Source organism: Alligator mississippiensis, chromosome 4, assembly GCF_030867095.1.
Source record: "Alligator mississippiensis isolate rAllMis1 chromosome 4, rAllMis1, whole genome shotgun sequence".
Lineage (NCBI taxonomy): Eukaryota > Metazoa > Chordata > Crocodylia > Alligatoridae > Alligator > Alligator mississippiensis.
Genome location: NC_081827.1, coordinates 232,764,781 through 232,784,566, shown reverse-complemented (window position 1 = coordinate 232,784,566; position 19,786 = coordinate 232,764,781). Strand labels below are relative to the sequence as shown.

Genomic DNA, 19,786 nt, shown 5'->3' with positions numbered 1-19,786 from the left:
ATGGTCTGTCTAGTCTGAAGGCAATCTCTGACAGCAGCAGGAGTGGGTACTGTAGAGAGAGAGCGCTGCCTATTCATAATGGTTTAGGTGACCTTTGAGAGCAAGTGAATAAGCATTTTTCTAAATACAGAAGTATCATCCTTCCTACTGAGTAAAGGAAAGGTACTATGGAGGCAAGCCTGGGAGCTATTTATGAAAATTTTCATGGGAATAAAGCTTGCTTTCATGGAGCTTTGAAGATACTAACTGTACCCTATCTGCAGCCAAATTTACTAATTCCACAGGTTCATTTCACCTGAAAGGAACTAATGTTGATTGTAACAGAGAGAAGCAGCTGAGAATGCTTGCTTCTCAATGAATGTCACAGAAGTTTGAAAAAAAAATTGAAGAAGCAGAAGTGCTTACCCACAGAAATTTAACTAGCCTGCAGTTCAAACATGCTTGTTTTTCTAGTACATGCTGAATACTGACTATTCTTAGAGTTGTTGCTTTATAGGTCCAACTTAACTGCATGGTAGGTGTTGTGTTTATAAACCTCCATTTCGAAATAGTGCAAGCAGATTGCTGCAAGCTTTTTATTTTAGTACTCAGAGCATTTTATAGAAGAAAAGGGAAGTTGTCTCAGGGCTTAGAATCATAATTCCTTCCAGTGTTTCTTTTTAAACCATATGCTTACCTTCTGCAAAGAAGTAAACATTACTCTCTGCATTTGTAGTAATTCAACAAAGAAACTGCTTTTGTACTTTAGCATTTGTCTGTTATCTACTATGGAAGGGTAGAGTGAGAGGTAAGTGACTTATTAGTGAGTTTGTAGACTCCTACTTTACAGGAAGTGGTTTTATTTTACTTTTTTTTTCCTGCTTTCTTTTTGCCTTTATAAGCTGTGGGAGATTAACCCAAAGGCAGCCTGTAGCCATGTGACCTAAATGTTTTCCGTTTTCTGAAATAGTTAAACAATTGCAAGCTGATGACAGTTTGAGATGAGAAGAGGACGTTCATGATTCTGTAAGTAAGGAGACTTCAGTTAACCTTATTACAGTTCAGACACCTGTTTCTAAACATGCTTCTAAAGATGAATGATGAAATAGGAATGCTTTGTATCTTCCCCGGCAATGTATAGAACTTTTTTAAAGGAGCAGAATTGGCCTTCTGTTAAATCAAAAGAATTGTGTAACTGAGGACATAGTTTGGACTGTTACTGGGGGGCAAGAGTCCCCTGAAAAGTGTTTGTGTGTGGGGGGGGAACTACTAGATGCTGTTTAGTTCCCTGTTTAGAGGATGGGGTTAGTATTTACAGAATCCAGAAAGCCTTACATACAAGTATGAGGAACAGCTTCAGCCTCTTCCACTTTTACTAGCCCAATTTGTTTTTGTCTGCACAAACTATCTCAAAAGAGGTGAGAAGAAGGTAGGCCTTCTTGGGGGTCGGACTCGATGATCTGGGGGTCGGACTCGATGATCTATTGAGGTCCCTTCCGACCCTAACATCTAACATCTATTCCGTTCATCTCCCTTTGTCAGCCAGAAGAGATGGTAGGAAATGGAGAAAAGAGCATGATACGTCATTCAAAAGCTTCGCTGACATTTTCAGGGAATTCATTGCTGAATTATCGTCACATCATTCATAGCCATGCACGAGTATATTAATACAGATAGGACACAGGTGTTTTTAGGTTTAAGTTATATTATTGTGAAAAAAAATCTCTTCCTTTTCTACACAGCATTTCACTATGGTTAGTGTTAGGAGAAGCTAGTGTAGGTTGACCAAACGGATGATATAACCTGCCCACTCTTTTGGCAATTCAGAATTGCTCAGACAGGGGTCATCTAGAGGTAAAGTCTCTCCTCGGACTTCTGTTCAGACACACTAGTCCAATTTTAGTCCTCTCCCCCCTGCTCTGGACGTGTCTGCAGTCCTCATGATATAGCCCTTAATTGCTTTTAGAGAAAAATAAACACAATGTTTTAATGAAGGTCAGCATATATTTTTATGAGGCAATATAGTAATGTTTTATATGTCTCTTACGTTTCCAGTTACACATGCATTGACATAAAAGTCATGCAGTCACTTGTGAACTGACTTATCACATGGAGTAACTTGTTTATCTTTTGAAAATATGGGTCACAGTTGAAAGAAAACATAAGGTTGAAGTTCATCTGAAATGTGAGTGTCCGTTGTATTGTTTTTAGGGGATAAACTTTGTGTTACTCTACTACAATGACAATACACATTTCCTGAACTTTTCAAAGAAAAAAAACAGTTCTGCACATACAAAATCAGTGAACACAAGAAGCAAGGAAAGTAACCATAATATAGTAATACTTTATACATGAGTCTGTATTCTTTTCTATGATATTTAAACATTTTATTCTTGGACATTTGAAAATTAATTTTGAGGTTATGCTCAGGATCACATTTTTTTTCTCCCAACCCACAATGACTTTCAGCAGCTGTTTGAAAGAGCTGTCTAATATTACTAGTTGTTACCTGTCATCAATTGAAACATTAGAGAGTTCCCAGCAAAACTGTTACAGGTGACATGCAGTCAGATAACTCTGAAATGCCACAATCCTTTCTAAGAACCACAGAACACTGATTGCATAGAATCAGAGCTCTAGGAGGGATTTCAAGAGGTTACCTAGTATAATTCCTTGCTCAAGGCAGAATCTTCCTCATGTAAATCACCTGTGACAAAATATTTGTCTAACCTACACTTCCATTGATAGAGATTCCATGTGCTATGCTCTTCATAGGTTTCGGATTTGTCCTGGAGTGGGAAGTCTTGTTTTGTCTCTGATCTATGGGAATCACTGGACTCTGATGGACTGCTTCCTTTTGATTGCATTTGGCTTCATTGCTCAGATGGCTCTTTGGGACCCACCAGCTGCAATTCTGATTTAAATCAAGTACTTTGGCTGTCATGCCATTACTCTAAGACTTTAATGCTAGTAGACGCGGCTACCAAATTTTTAACATTCAGAGATCTGTCTGCTTCTCCAGAAAACATCTCTTGGTTCTGGAGGCTTGGCTCCAATCACACTTGGAAGACAGAAGTCCATCTCTGATAATGGACAAATGCAATTTTTCATGACAGATTTGAAATGTGACAAAATTTGAAATACTGCTTAGCCTCAGTTAGGGAGACCAATTTTAAAGAAAGAGATTCATTAGAACTCTGGTATCATTATCAAGGGAGAGATGATTCTCCATAATTAAGGATCAGTTCCTTTTTTCACTTTAAACCTTTTGCACTTTACTGCATATTCTCCCTAAACTTGCAACACCTACTATTTGGGCATGTGTACATGTGCATGCATGTGCTGGCTTAAATTTACAGCGCAGTAAATTACTGCACAGTAAGCAGGAATAGGCCGTCACGTACATATGCAGGCAACCTGGGACTACATTTAGTCCCAGGTCAGAGCAGCCTGCCATGTGTCCCTGTGGCCACCAGGGGTAACGCCAGCCTCCAGCCACTTGGTTGCCAGCCCTTGGGATTAACTTTAGTCCTAAACTGAAGCCAGGAGAGGCGGCCAGCCAGGAGCCCTAGGCATGGGCTCAGGCTGGTCCTCTAGTGGCTGGACAGGCTCAGCAGGGAGGCCCCCTGAGTTACTGCATAATAATGCACCTACGCATACGTTACTGCGCAGTAACTAATTGGGTTTAAATTTGGTACCTGCATGATCAAATTTGTGCTCAAGTCAGCATAAGTCACCATATGTACTGTACAGTAAATGTGCACATGTAGACACGCCCTTTGAATACAGGATGTACGTCATTCTGCATCTTGGCTGTCGTGTTTGCATTTTATCTTCTTTCTTAATGACTGTCATAGCCAGGATACACAAAACTATCTCCTGCTCAGTGCTGAGAAAACAAAGTTGATACTGGTAGATATTGCTTATATGAAGAAGTTATAATAGAAAGTTTCATTTGTTGAAAGAATTAGTTCAGCAATAGTGATCCAGGTTAAGACTCCCAGGATGCATCTACAAGTGGCCATATGGTGCCTTTGTTACTACACTGTCATTTAGTACTTCCTTTTGGAAGTACTAAAAGACAACGCAGTAACAGCCCATACCGCTCTGTGCCAGCCACGCGTGATTATTTTTGGCCACTACATCACCGTAGCAACGCGCTATAATGAGGGAGCATGTTGCTACAGCACTGTAGCGTCTTCTGTAGACATGCCCCCATTGTAATGTTTAGTTTCTTCCATGGTAAGATAAATATTATACTTAACACAAAAGTGATTTTTCTAGTGATTTTTCTAGCCCAGTTGTTGTTCTGTGATGATCTTGCCACAGCTTCTCTGATGACTAGGTCTAATTACCTTAATTCCCTCTCAGCAAGGCTCACAACAGTGCTTCTCCATTACTCTCAGCTTGCTTAGAATGGAGGAGCACATTTCCTTATTGTATGACCAATTGTGAACATGTTATAAACATCCTGAGCTTTTCATTATGGGTAGATTAACTACAAGGACTAACAGCTTTTAAAGCCTTAGCAATACTGTTATTTGGAGGCTCTCACCTTGATGTTGATGTCTTCATTACCCAAATATCCCAGTTAAAAATCTTGCTATGGTTTACTGAGTCAGAAAGTGATTGTACCTCTGCTGTGTTGGGTACTGAAGTCTGAAACATGCTTTCTCTTGAAATCTACCTCCATCAAAGTCTGTTGTAAAATGAAAACTATTAACTTCCAATTTCTATACAGGCAATGTTGTGGCAGTCTATCTGAATTTCATAAGTGTGGGTTGTAATTAAGTTTTCCATATATTTTAATCATTTATATTCTAATTTACAGCATCTTGATGGCAGCTGTGTACATATTGCAATTAACTTTTTTCCATCTTGGGAGTAGTTCTTTTTTGTGGCATCTCCAAACAAGGAGGTACTGGATGCTTTTAAAGAATTGCTATAGCATTGTAGGGAGAGGGAAAAATTTTGGGGAGCAGATCCCAACTCATGTAAGTTCACCATTGGCTGATGATTTACATCAGCTGAGTTCCAACTTTAGAGCTCTCCACACTGTAACACAGGACACATTTCAATACATCTTTCATTTCAGCTAAGGTCAGTAGGAGCCATAGGGCCATGTCTGAAACCGGTTCTAATTTTCAGAAGCTGAGTAGGCAGCTTTTGGAAAGTGAACTCAAATCGTTAACAGTTCTAGGGTAAGAGGTTAATGATTGCTTAAGACACTGGCATATTGTGGTAAAGTGGTAATTTTTCCTAAGAGTGGTCTCCCATTTGAGATGAGAGTATTAGAATACTTGATACTTAGATTCTTAACAAAATGTAAGGCATAATGCACATCCTAAAAGGCCTTACATTTGTCACTTACAAGTGACTTCTGGAGCAGGCTCAACTCCCATCTAGCAGCAGTTTCAAGTACTATGTCAGCATCATAAAATAGAGAGCATGGCAGTAAGATGAAAAATGCTTTTCAAGTCCTTGTTCTTGTTTCCTCTTTTTTTTTTTTGACTCCACCTTTTGCAAGGCCACTCACTGCTGTATTAGATAATTCCCACAAATCTTCTCATTATCTTTCATGTAGATATTTAGCACCTATAACTGTTTGTGGGCTAAACAACATGTTGCTAAACTCTCTTCCTTCATGGAGAAAGAAATAACCCACATTTGTTTCATGAAAAGAACAGAGGGCATGGGGTCTTCATTGCCAGAGGGTCCACATGGCAGGACTGTTTTGGAGCTGAGGACCCTTGAAGTTCATCTTAGGTTTTCCAAATTCCAAGTTGTACAGTAGGATCCTAGAAGCCCTCAATAGTGTAAAGTCAAGAATCTAGATCCTGACAGTTGTCAGGCTTTCTTCTAAGATCTCTGCTCAGAGCAATGGGCTTGGCCCCTGAGAGATGCCAAAACTACCAGATGATCTGACATTCTGGGATGCCTAAATCTTGTGGAAGATGGTTCTTTAGACTGCCTGATACTTGGAGACGGCAAAGCTGATGAGTTAAATTGTCTGTAAGCCCCAGAATTCTCTGCCTCAAATTTATCTACATGCCAACCTTGCTCTGTAGACTCTGGGAGCACACTAGTGCCCAAATCCAAGATTGTCTGCAGGTATTGATATTTTGGCAACATTTAGCAGGCTGCTGAGGAGCTTGGCAAGTGAGTGACAGGAATCCCGGTTATTTTTTAAACCTGTATGGGTTCTATTGGAAGACCTGTCAAACATGCATTTTTGTGAAAGGTTTGGCTTTTAATAAATTGTGTTTTTTTTCCTGGAAGAAAAAGTATTCTGTTGGAAACTCCCTAACCAGCCCTTCTCTTGACTGTGATTGGCCTTAAAAGTGAGAAAATACTTGAGCTCCAGATTAGTACTATTTTGGTAACTCTAAAAGGAAAAAGGAGAAAATAACAGGTCAGTAATTTAAAACTCCTCTACCTTATTCTTTTTAGATTGGCAGATAAAATAGCTCCATAGCCATACAAGAGATGTGGGAATAGTTAAGCTATTTATAGTTAGCATTTCCTTCTTTCTTGTGGTATTTCATTGGCCCTAATTAAATAAGGGTGAACATTACACTTAGACCGCACTAAATCTGAGGAATGTTAAGTGGAGTTACTGTTAGAAAGTGCTATGAGTAACTGCATATTAAGAGTGAATACTGTTTCTTTCCTTCTCAGCTCTGACCTTGCTGCTAGAGGGCTGGTGAGCGGGCATGTGGCTAGAAAATAGCCCCCTTGCTGGGGGGGAGGAGGGGCTGGGAGTGGTGCATCCTGGGATGCTGGAGGACTGCAAATTGCTCATTTTATCTCTGTGGAGCAAAAAGAAATTACCCTGACATGAGTTAGGTAGCAAGGCCCAGAGTTAACCCTTGTCTGAAGTGGTGTAACTTTGAGATACTTAACACAAGTACAGAAGGTACTTAATACAAGTAAATGAGCTTTAATGTGTAGATGTTCATGTTTCGGTGTCATTATAGTGGTCAAAGCTAAGTGTAACTTCGCCCTTATATATGGAGGAGGTCAGAGCCCCAGTTGTCATTTGGAGAAACTGGTAGTCTGCTTCAGCTCAGTCTAACATTTCTTGCATTTAATTTTCTTCAGTGCTCCCTGACACTGAACATTTTAGCATGCTACAATATTTCTGACAGTAGATGAAGGATCAGAAGATCCTGCTGTGTCCATAGACCAACTTTCTAGGTTTTTAATATTCTGTTCATTATGTTAAATTTGGTGCTTTGTAATGGGTCAGTTCTCAAAGGATAGCAGAATGAAGAGATAGAAACACAAAATGATGCATAAATCAGAGCCACAGATAATTAAATAAAGTTTCTTACTCTAGCTGCTCTGGCCTGACAACATTCAGGCTGTAGTGATGACACCCTGAAAAGAAGTTGTTACTCAATGTATGATAGTGATATGTCACAATTTTCTAAGAACCAGCCATACAACAAAATGTAATCTTTGCACATAGAAATACAATAGGTATTCAACAACTTTTTTTCATAATTACCCCATTTATTGTGCAAATGTATAGTTTAGTATTTTTTTATTAATGTATTGTTTGTCAGAACAACTATAGATAGATATAACAGTTTCTGGATATAATTATTTGTAGCGAAGTTGGGTGGTGCATGTACAGAAGAGATTTTTTTCCTAGGACTTTGCATGTATATAGACTTTCTGGAGGCAATAATTTATTTGTTTGATGTAATAATTTAGATATGCTCCATATTTAAAATCCCTACACTGTTGAGCACAGAATAGTTTACATATATACATATTTTATTTACACTTCAAGATATCATAAGTATTAATAGTCATATTCCATGATGTGAGGTAATTAGTGGCACCTGAGACTATACCCTACTAATTACATTTCTTCCCTTAAACAAAACCTTGTTGTGCCACATGTCTTTGTTCTCTCCTGCCACATGCCTTTGTTCTCTCCAGCAGCACAATGTAGAGAAGCACGTGTATGGAAAAGGACTGGTAAGAGGTGAAGGTCTTTCAGTTTCTAGGCCATTCGGCACATTTTGTGTGCAGCGGGGCAGAACTAGGCTGGCAGCATCCAGTCTCCTCAGTACAGCAGCACCACAGAGTTGGACCACAAGACCTTGCTGACTTTTAGGCTGCTGAGAGCTTGCCCTTTTCTTGGTGGTATGGAATAGAGAGCTATCTATTCTCAGAGACCATCTTTAATTTTCCAGTCCCTGTAAATGTTTAAAGTTGGCCCTTTAGGGTAGAGACAGACATTCAAAATCCCAAGCCTGAATTGTTTCAATCTTTGCAGGTTAGTCTAACCTGCAAAGATTGAACTAGTTTGCAAGTGGATGGATATTCCCCTTTCATTCCTGAAATGCTGCAGTGGCTCAGGCCAGAAGACTGAGGGTACTACAGCAGCCCTCCCTTCCCTTCTACACTGCTGAGCTGAGAAGGTGGGGGAGAAGTATCAGCAGGTCTGAGTATGATTGAAATTTAAACCTGAACTTTGGCCTGCAGGGTTCGGAGGCTGGGGGAAGAAGGACCCTGGCCAGACTGCTGGGGAGGGGGTGGGGAAGAGGAGGAGGAGGAGAAAGAGGAGGAGAGGAGAGCTCTGCCTGCCCCAGCTGCTCCCTGACAGCTGGAAGCAATCCTGGCACACAGAGCTGCCTGGCCCCAGAGGACAACTCTTCCCCCTCCTTCCTCTTCCCCACCTCCTCATGGAAGGGTGGGGGGGCTGTCTTTGGTGCTGGAGGGGCTCTTTCCCTTCCTCCCCCCGACCACCATGGGGTAGGGAGGGCAACGCTACAGTGCTGCCCAGCCATGGAGGGGGGGCTTTTCCCGCTGCTCCTCCCCTGCCACCATAGGGCAGGGAAGGGGGCTGTATGCCAAGCTACCCAGCCCCAGAGGTGGACTCTTCCCCTCCACTTCATCCCCCCCTGCCCACTGCCACAGAGCAGGGAGGGGGGCTGTATTCAGTGCTGAGGCAGGATGCCTCTTTCCCCTCCTCCTCCCCCTACCCCCCACCACTGCAGGGCAGGGAGGGGGGGCGCTCTGTCCAGTGCTGCCTGGCTGAGCCAGGGCACCAGGAGCAGCTGTAATGGAGCCACAGTTGCCAGGGGTGGCCCTGCCCCCATGCCCCAAGCCAGCCATACTCAGCACCTGCCAAAGCAGCTGCATGTTGGGGCCAGGCCATGGGGGCAGGATCACCCTCAGGATGCTGAACCCTGTCAGCAGTGTACCCCATCCTGGGCCAATGTGCATGGCCAGTGGCTGGCTGGGCAGCGGGCTAGCTGGGCCAGCTTGGAGGCATCGCACAGGGCTTGAGCCCAGTCCAGAGAGCATGCTGGAATACTGGAGGACTTTGGTTTAAGTTAAACTAGGAAGGGGTCTGGAACGGACATTGCATAAACTGGTTTGAGCTCAATCAGTTAAGTGTGATGCTACATTCAACCAGGTTTATCTCAAACCAGTTTCAGCCATTTTTAAACTGGTTTATGTGCACTAAATGTCTGTTCCATTACAGGTTTAAACCAGTTTCTGATCTTTTAAACTGGTTTATATGTAATGTCTGTTCCTAGCCTTAGGGGACCTACACATGTGCCCAATGCCTGATCCAATGTATGCTAATTAGCATGCTCCAGCAGCTTCATCATCTCATGTATTCAGTATCTTTATGCTTCAAAATGGCTGCAGGGGTGCTTAACTAAAGCTCATCAAACAAGCTTTAGTTAAAGCGCCCCCACCATCATTTTGAAGCAGAGGATACTAAATAAACGAGACACTGCAGGTGCTTTGGCTCCCAAGAGCCCCTCTAATTAAAAGACCCCACCCCACCTCCGCAGAGCCCATGTAAAGTGTAAATACCAACGTATGGAAATACTGATGTAGTTCCATTGCAGAGCAGTGCTTTCATTCCAAGAGCAGTACTAAGGACTCAATTAAAAGAAACTGGGGCAGAAATGCAGAGCTGGCCAGGCTGTAATTGTAAAAAGACCAGGCAGTATGGGACTGTAATTAGAGAAGGAGGGATCAAATGTGGTTATTAACCTGGCAGAGAGAATGAAAGTAGTGGCAGGGGAGGCTGAAAATGGATGGAAAAAGGGAAGGAATGAAGGGAACATCAGCTGCAAATCCTGATTTTTTTTTTTTTTTTCCCAGATGGAATCCTGGAGCAGTAAGCAGAACTCCTTGCTCACATTCAGTACTAATAGGACAATTGTAGTATTCACAGCATAGGAGATATTGAATGCATGGCTGAAGGAAGAGCTCCAAAAAGTTGTTTGGTTTACAGCTTTATTTAAGAAATCAAAAATTAACTTCTAATGCAGGGAAGGTTGGGGGGCAGGGGAGTGGTCAGAAACCTTCTTCTCAGGGCATTGTTATCCAGCTACATTCATGCCACTTATTTTAAATTTCAGTCACTATTGGGTAAAAGGGAAAAAAAAGCCCTCTTTTGCATAACTAATTCATATGAAATACTAAAGAGGTATTTGTTATTTTGCCTTTCCTGGGCAGTAAGTTCAGTGCCACCCCTCTCTCAGCCCTTGCTTTCACTGAGTTAACAGGTAAATTTTATTTTTGCATTAAACCCACTTTCCAATTCCAGTGAAGACAGGGAAATTGTAGTTGCAGTCTGCCTTAAGAATTACCTTAATCAGCTACCATGTAAAACAACTACCTTGTTTTCACTAGAATTTTTACAGGATTCAGTCTAGCAAAAGTTAAAATACCTTTTGCTCCTCCGTGTGAAGCTAAAGTCATAGTCAAAACGAAACTGATGTTTTAAGCAAGCAGAGTTGTGTAATAACATCTTATACAACTCAGGAAAGCCTCATTTGGCCAATAGGATGTTTTCAGGCTTTTTCAAGTTATTTTTGTAACCATTTCTTTACTGTATTTGAAATGCTGAATGTAGAGCTGCACTATAATTCTTAATTCTTATATGTAGGCCTGGTTCAGGTAAACATGTAAAAGTTGGATATTTACCTGAATTTATCCATCAGAGATTTTATGAAGTGGGGTTGGGGATCTTTCAAACAAGTATTCTCCAAAGTTTCTGGTACTTCTGCTTCTGGTTATAGCTGTGAAAATAGCAAGAACATTTTTTTGCTTGTAGAGTGTCATTACTTCAGTTCCTGAACTTATGTGGTGTAGCACTAAAGTAACAACAGTTCTGAACATTTTAGAGCCTCAGAAAAAGCTTCGAATTCAGGTTTTTATGTCACCCAAGCTTTTAGAGAAAACATTGTTTCTTATACAAAAAAATGAAACTTGCTCTACAGCAAAACACCATAAGCAACAGACATATATAGAGAGAGGCATAATTGTATTTAAAGCTTTATAGAATTAGAATTGTATTATTTTTATCCTATACCAAAGTAGGATTTTTCTCCCCTTCCCAGACAAGGTTTGGAGAGTTGTTACCTTACCAGCAGTAGGAACATACTGCTAACCATTTATTTCCTAAGCTCTGTGACCAGCCTACCAGTGTTAAATATCAGTTTGTATATTATTCATCTGTCTTTGACACTGGAAATGCTGAATATTTACCGTATATCTAGAATATTTTATTTGGTTTACCCAACCAGAAAGTGGAAACCACAATGAATGAGTCAAATATATTTCAGGTAAAAAAAATTAAATGCTTTACAAACAGGAAGAACTGTAAGTAGCATTTTGCACACACAGTTGTTGGGGTTTTTTTTGGCAGTAGCTCATTCAAGTAGATTCCTACTTAGTTCAGCTTCATTGTGTGAATTTAGGCAAGAACAGGTATTTTAATACACAAAGTTTATTTTATGCTTTTCAGCTTGAATTTAAAAAAAAAATTAAACTAACATATCTCAGAGGCCTTTGTCAATTTCGGAAAACACTTGCAAAGGTTTTATTGCATTAAATATTTTTGGACAGGAAAAACAAAAACTCCTTGTACTTAAAAAATAAAACATAAAACCAAACAAAATCTCTCACATGTATAAATAAGGAGCAAATTCTATAAATGGGTGTGTGCCTGTGCACTTATACTTGTGTAGTAGTTTCTTGGTGACATGAAGATCTTCTTTTGTGAGTTGTTCCCATTGCTCTACACATCGATTGTCTTCCCAGTAGGCAACCTTTGTGCAGAAGATTCCGACAGGAATTGGCAGGGAGGAGAATGGAGACCACATAGGACCAGAGATAGTCCATAGTTGTTCAATACGAACGTAGGAAGGTTGGACATTGGATTATTTCCTTATCTCTATCTTTCCTTCCCCTTCCTTCCTATTTCTCAAGCTATCCCTAAGCTAGTATAGAAGAAAACCCAGGCTCTGGGCCATGAAAAGACAGCTCTCGAGTTTCTCCATGGTTTGCTTTTCGGATTCCACTGCTTGTTGTGCCCTGGGCATGGCTGGGATAGTGGGGTATTGAACCCATTTCGTCATATGTACAGGATTCTAGAGTGGCACAAAGCTTCACTGGCACAGGGCAGGATCTTGGCCTTACTTTACTATATTTACCATGGTTACCTAACTTCTCCAACCTCTTGGTACTGAGCTACTGTCCAGCTCCTTTCACACTGTGTAAAGTGCACGCACTCTTCCTTCACATCTTCTTTTGTGTAGTCTCCAAGAGAAACTGAGTTACAGTTCTTGTAACTGCATAGCTTTTGTACTGAATTTGTATATTCTGTTAAACAAGACAACCAGAAATAAGCCAAAGTGGGCACCTACTTGCCTACATTTTTTCTCCCTATATAGAAAACTACAAGAACAATTTATAGGTATGTAGAATATATAGTGCAACCCAAATAAAAACAACCTCATTGTTCTTTCATGTCTCAGTTTTGGTACTTTAAGATACTGTAAACAGCTTAAGATACTGAAACAAACAGTTGAATTACAAGTTATAACAAAACTACCTGTGGGCAACGCCACTCCTAACGTTTTCAGTGCTGTAGTTACCATGCCGGAAGTAATTGAATAAGGAGCCCATAAACCTGAAAACTGTATTGTTTTAAATCCTCACCCTTTATTGCATGAAGTGTATTTTGATCTATTGTATATGGAGTTCAATAGCATAGGTAGGGGTGGTTTATCAGGCCACCAGCTTCAACATTGACTTAGGGGAAGCACAAAATTGGTGTCTACTGATGGCCTGGCCACCACAGTTGCTGCAGCTGTTCAGTGTGGAAACATTTCATTGTTATACCTCTGGTGGAACTGTGGTGCTGCCACATGAAGGCACTGAAAGATTCTGTCATCTTCATCTTGTCTCCAGACCATCTGCTCCCAGTATTCTGCATGGGCCACTGCTTCTGGTGTTGGTGTTGCCAAATTTTGTGGGGTGGATTGTGGTGCTACAGGGCACCTCAGAAGATGATCTGTTGTTTGTTTCTCCTGACAAACACATTGCTTGGTTATGTAGAGGCCCCATAATTTCATGAGAAAGTTGCATCTGCTGAGACCCACTCTCAATCTGTTCAGGCTCTGCTATGTGTGCTATTTGTAATTGGAGCTGGACGCTAACTTTTCACTGTGGGTAATTCCTCGCTGGCTCACAGCTTTGTCACCTAGTTTATCCCATTATTTCTGCCAGAGGGTAGTTGTGGCTGATTCCAGTGATGTGGTGAATAGTACGGCAGAGGACAAAAAGCTATTTCTTGATGAGAGATGATGATGTGCTGGCTGATGTCCATGTAGTGGGTGGCAGTTGTCTGACCCTTGTACCTGCCAGTCAATGTCACCTGCTACTTTCCTCCTGATGTAAGGAGGTGCCATATCACATAGTGTGTATGGGCAGGGAGCAGGGGTGGGTTTTAAGCAGCCTGTTATAATTGTGTATGCATCATTTAGGGTAATGTCAATGTGTCATAATCCAACCATAATCCAATAAACCATCATTCAGATTTATGTTTTAATTCTCAAACGTAGTGAAAGAAACAGTTATGGTTTTCTAAAATGCTAATACACAGAATTGTAGATGGTTCAGTTGGAACTGGAATAAAGCTAGCAGACTGGAATCTTACTCAAAATATTATATTAGTCATATAATTAGCAAGTCTGATGACAATGCATATACATGAGATTACCATCTCTGCCTCATATATGTAATGCAATACATTTCTGCACAAGGCTTCCTTGTATTGAGCAGATTTACTATGAACATAAGATCAGAATCAGGCTCTCAGTATGACTAACTATAGTATGACTATATTACACAGATAATAACAAAACTGTATTAAATAGTAACATTAATTCCAGAAGATCTATGCATTCTATAAATCCAAGTGCATACCAATAGGGATTTATCCTGTACTTGCTTACCATGATTGAAATTTCATGTAGCTACTTGCCTTAGCTGAACTATATTTTTATCCTGAAAATATGTGTAATGTATCAACTGCAAAAAAAGAAAGAAAATGAAAGAAGCTGAAATAAGCCATCATATATTAATAGATCAATTTAAAACCTCACAGATTTCTTAGCATTTAGCCTTAAGGCTGCATAAGAGGAATGTCTGAAAACGCTTTATTATTAGTATTACGTTACTGCCGAGGGGCTCTCAATCAGGATTGGGGCCCCATTGTGCTAGACACTATGCAAACATATACTGAGCAGGGACAAAGTGTTAGAAGAATTTTGAACTGAATATAAATACTGAAGAGTGTACTTTCTGTGTGGAATCAGCATTCACTTACTTCCGCATTGACCACAAGTTTTTAAATTGGAGGGAATAGCTTGTGCCCAAGATTGCTAAAAGAATTGTCTGTAGAACTTTCTGACCCTTTTATGTTTTTATTTTTACCAAATCTTAAAGCACTACTTAAATCCTAGGGAACAGGAAAAGAAGTAACCTTGGGATTATATTTAAAAAAGGTAAGGAGAATGACTACAGGACCTGGAGAACAGTTACTCTAGCATTATGTCCGGGCAAAATAATGGGAAATCTGACAGGGGATGGATTCAGTAAATAATGGGAGGATGGTGGCTTAACTATTGTCAGTGAGCATGCTTCTAAGTAAAATATATACCATTGATCAAATGCTACCCTTTGAGTTTGCAAGTTGAGTTGACATTGACATTATAGTTACCATTGTAAGGCGTTTGACTATTAGTGTTGCTAGACATTCTGATGTTTTAAAACACTATACAAAAAATGTAGTCCACATTGAATGGGTTAAATAGCTGATTATCAAAAAAGGCAACTAAGTGGAGAATATCTTCCAATGGATGGTTTTTATAGTAGGGGTCCAGGGATGTTCTTGCTTCAGTGCTAGACAGTACCCCAATGGAGGGGCCAGCAACCTTTCCAGCTAACTAGTCAAGCATGGAAATACCACTACAAAGCAGAGCAAAAGGGAATGGAATCCTTACATGTAAACACAGGAGGAAAAACAAGGAGTCAGGTGTGGTCATAAAAATACTACTAATAAAAAAACCTTATTGGAATGCTGGGTCATACTCTGATGTTCACAATTCATAAAGGACAATAACAAATTAGTAAATGGTTAGAAAACAGCAACAGCAATGATTCAATCTCTAAAAAAACACTTTAGATAGCAGGAGACCAAAGTTTGGTAAAAAACAATACAAAAGGTAGTTGCCTTTCCACCTATCAGAAAGACATAATGAGCACTGATCGTTGGAAGTTGAGGCTAAGCATACACTTTTAATGCTGAAAGTAAATAACTACTGTGATTTTATAATGATGAAGAAAAGTGGGGGGAGGGGGGAATCTTATGATTGCTTTTTTTTGGCACTTTTTGGACATTCGGTTTTCTCTTCATCCATCCCTTAGACCAGTGGTGCACAACCTTTTCAGCCAGTGGGCTGGATGGGCAGTGCCTGGTCAGTCCGTGGGCTGGATCCAGCTGGTGGTCTCAATCTGGTACCAGGGTGGTCACGGTGGGACCCCTTCTGGTTGTGCAGGTCGGTATGGGGCTGGAGGCAGCCTGGCCTCAATCTGGTCCCATGGTGGGAGGGGGCATGACTGAGCCAGATCCAGCTGTGGGGGGAGGGGGTGTGGTTTAGCTCCAATCCAGCTGTAGGGCCAGTAGGGGCATGGCCCAGCCCCAGCCTGCTGTGTGAGGCTTGAAGTTTGGGATTTGACAGCAGGGGATTGTGACAGTATTAATTGTCACTGATCCCCCTGACCCATGGAGAGCCCTGTGGGCCACATACCATAGTCTGTAGACCATATTTGGCCTGAAGGGCAGAGGTTGAGCACACCTGCCTTAGACTGTAAGTTCCTGGGGCAGCTCTGGCTTTTGTAAGTTGTCTAGAAGGATTTCAAATTCAACTGCGGGACAATAGAAGTTACTGAACAAAGTGACTGCCAGAGACATATCTGGACACTTCTGTGTTTTGGGCAGCAACAGCTCATGGGAAGCATCAGTGGCTGAGCTGGTGCTGGTGGTGGCCCAGTTTTTGCATCCCACCTAACTTAGTGCGCAGGGGTGGTACCCTGGTTGCCCCCTTAGCTACACTACTACTGATTGCTAATTTGTATGTACAGGATACTGGAGTAGCTACTGTTTGTTTTTTTTTGTTTTTTGTTGCAATTACTTATTATTCAGATGCCCTCAATTCCTGGGTTGTGGCAGATCTCTCAAAAGTCATTCATTCTTTGTTAATTGTGTTGGCAATACCGTACTTATTTTTAAAGATTTTACCCAAAGTTTTTTCTTTGGTTTGGTATAGCCTACAGTGATAGTGGAAAGGTATGTTGTTTGGGTCATGAGAAACAAGGTTTTTTAGTAATAACATTTTTTGGACAAACTGTACAATTGGGGGAGATGTCAGACAAGCTTTCAGGCACAAAATGCCTCCAACCTAACTTAACAAGGGCTACAAAAATAATAGATTTTTTTTTAGGTGAACAGTGAAAACAAAAATTATTTTTTAAGTGGTCTGTGCTGATTTGTATGCATAAAATATCAGAAGATAAGATGTTCTGGGAATTTTATACCGTATGGTCCAAATGGTATGGATTATGGGGGTTTCTGTTAAGTTCTGTTGTACTGATTCTTGGATCTCTCAAGTGTTTTTTAACAACCTTGCAGCTGTGGTCCCCCTACTTTACCTGTGGCAGGTTAGGATGTTATGTCCTGTGATTTTGCTAATAGACTAGAAAGGAATTCAGAACTATGAGCCTCCCTAAGTTATGGATGCTTGAGTATGAGCTGCAAGGCTGCCAAAAGCCTCTAAAAAGCTGTGTTCTGTAGCTATTTCCCTTTGTTATAGGATTTGCAAAGGAACTGCTGTATTATCTCTACGTTACCAGAAACTCCTCTTCATTGCAGTGATTTTTCACATGCCAGATACATTGTCTTAAAGTCTGTTTGGCTGTCAGCATTTCATATAACATCACCCGCACAACTCTGAATTAGGGCTGTAATGTTTCTAGATCATCCCTGGAACTCGTGTTTCTAATGTTTTGTGATACATATATATTTGCTCCAAATTACTGAGGAGGGCTATCTTTGAATTCGGGGGGGCGGGGGGGAGTCGTCTTGCTTTGCTGTTAAGAGGCAGTTAGGAAGCTAATATAAACTACTCCATGACATCTTGTGAGCACTGGTTCCCCGGCATACAAAATATCCACCAGAATTTTGTTCAAGGAAACAGTGGAGAATGCATGAGTAGCAGGAGCTACCAATTTAGGACTAAAGTGAGTAGGGAACACTGAAAATTATAGATGTTGTGGAGGGCCGACAAAGGACTTTAATCTGATACCACTAATATTTCCACTGCACGACCTGCTGTTTCTGTTCATCTTTTATTCTCACTAACCCACCCAAATCTATGCTATAGAGTGGTCAGGGTAGAACAAAAAGTATGTTTAGATAGAAATGATGGAGACTTTTGCTACAAGGTGTTTTGTCACCTTTCCCCCTAGGACACTTGTATTTTTTTCCCTTTCTATTCAGTTTGTATGTCTCATGGAGCACCAATTATGTGTTTATTTAATACAACACATTTTGGAGTCCTAATTTAGTACTGTACTCTTACACTCATAAAAGACACTGAACACAACCCAGGCATAACCACTAAAAACTCCAGAAACTGGCCTCTCAAACTTAATTTCCCTCCTCCTGCTAGACACGGTGACTCATTTTTCATCATATAGAATTCTCTGAGCTACTGAGAATACTTTTTTGTGGAATCAGCAAACGTCAGCTTGATTATTATAATGCACACTTCCTCTACATCACCTTCAGTTTTTATAGTTCATTTTTTTCATAGAGCTTGGTTGTCTACTGGTTAGTTTAATGGTGAGTATGGGATTAGAAAGCCAGTGTTGGTTTGTTTTAGGCTCTTTAATAATCTACCTGCGCTATATTGTTAAAGGTGATATAAGTGAATGTTCTGTTGATTTAGCAGAAGATTTGAATTTCAGATACTTAGCCTTTTTCCCCCCCATTATATTATATCTGTCATTTTTCTGTGGAAATAAAGACTTAAGTTACAAGAGCCATAATGGGGGAAGAGTTGGAAGAAAACTAAAATTAAGTTTATGTTGGTAACTAATGGAAAGATCTACAATTACAGAACAAGTTATTTGTAATCTCATCATGAAAAATAAATGCAACTGGTAAAGTTATTTGACTTAGCAGTTAATGAACACAGGTGTTTTCTTTTCCCACCGGAAGAAGTAAACTAGACTTTCTTTCGCCAATGAAAGAAAGTAATCTAAACCTACACTGCAGGTTCTTTGTGTTGTTACATAGTCAAATTTAATGTTTCATGGGTCATCCAGAATTTTCTGAAAGAGGGTGTGTCTCACCACTCCCAGACCATGGAGAGATGGGGACGTGGTATGGCTGGAATGCCAGGGCCAGCAAAAGACAATGGAGAGCCAGGCAATAAGCAGGCACTATAAGGAAGAACCCACCTCCCTGATGCTTTCCCCAGGCTGGCAGGTAGCCGGGAGCCCCAAAGCCACTGCTGCTCTGTCCCGGCTGTGGAGAGTAGCTCTGTGGAGACTGAAAGGGGATGGGGGGACACCCAGCTGGGGACAGCAGCAGTGGCACACATGCCTCTTTCTAGCACCTGCTCCCTACCCACCCATACCAATCTCCTCTGCTGTCCAGGAGCAGCCAGAAGGAAGGAAGGAGGAACATGTGTGGTGCTGTTACTGTCCCTGGCCAAGACTTTGAGCAAATTTGAGCTGGGGCTCATTGCCTCACCACACATTCCTGGACATGCACTTTGGTGTGGGGCAAATTGTGTCACTTGGGGCAAAATAACTCTGCCTGGCTCCTCCCAGATCTGCAGCCAGGGGGAGCTAGGGCCTGGGGGCAGCACCTGTGCTGGTGCCAGCAGTATAAAAAGCTGCCCTGGCAAGCAGCTCAGAGCTACTCACTCTCACGAGCTTCTGGGGCCTGGCCAATTGGTACCTGGGACACTACCCCTTGTGCCAGCTGGACTGCTGAAGCAGCCCTGAGAGTTCCCTGCACCCTCTACCCACTGCAGCAGTCTGGCAGTGGGGCCTGCTTACTGGCTGTGACCTGCTGCTACCTGCAACAACATGTGGCCCCAAGGCTGCCCACCTGCCAGACCCAGATGGGAACAGCATGGCCATTAGAGGTAGCTGCCCCTCTGGGCCATCTGCCACTGGGCTGTTGCTGCACAATTGGACTTTGTGTAGCACTACTGCCATGTGTGCCACCACCCGGCCATCTGGGCAATTATTGCCTGAAAGATGTTCCTATGTGGTGGCCTGCTTTGAACTGTCAAAGCATGTCTTCCTGGCCCCAAGTGGCCAGGAGGTCAGCCACCTCCAGCTGGGTCCAGGGTGCCAGCTCTGAGCGGGCTCCTCTGCCTGGGTCCTGCCACTTGCCTGC

General features: G+C 41.5%; 1 protein-coding gene across 1 annotated transcript in view; it reads left to right on the top strand.

Annotated features, from left to right (window-relative positions):
- Positions 1–880: 880 nt before the first annotated feature.
- The window catches only part of ARHGAP15 (Rho GTPase activating protein 15), a 503,050-nt gene continuing 484,144 nt past the window's right edge, over positions 881–19,786 (top strand). The window contains exon 1 of the mRNA XM_006266996.4: positions 881–1,005. The gene's annotated coding sequence lies outside the window, so the exon portion shown is untranslated. The remainder of the gene's footprint in view (positions 1,006–19,786) is intronic.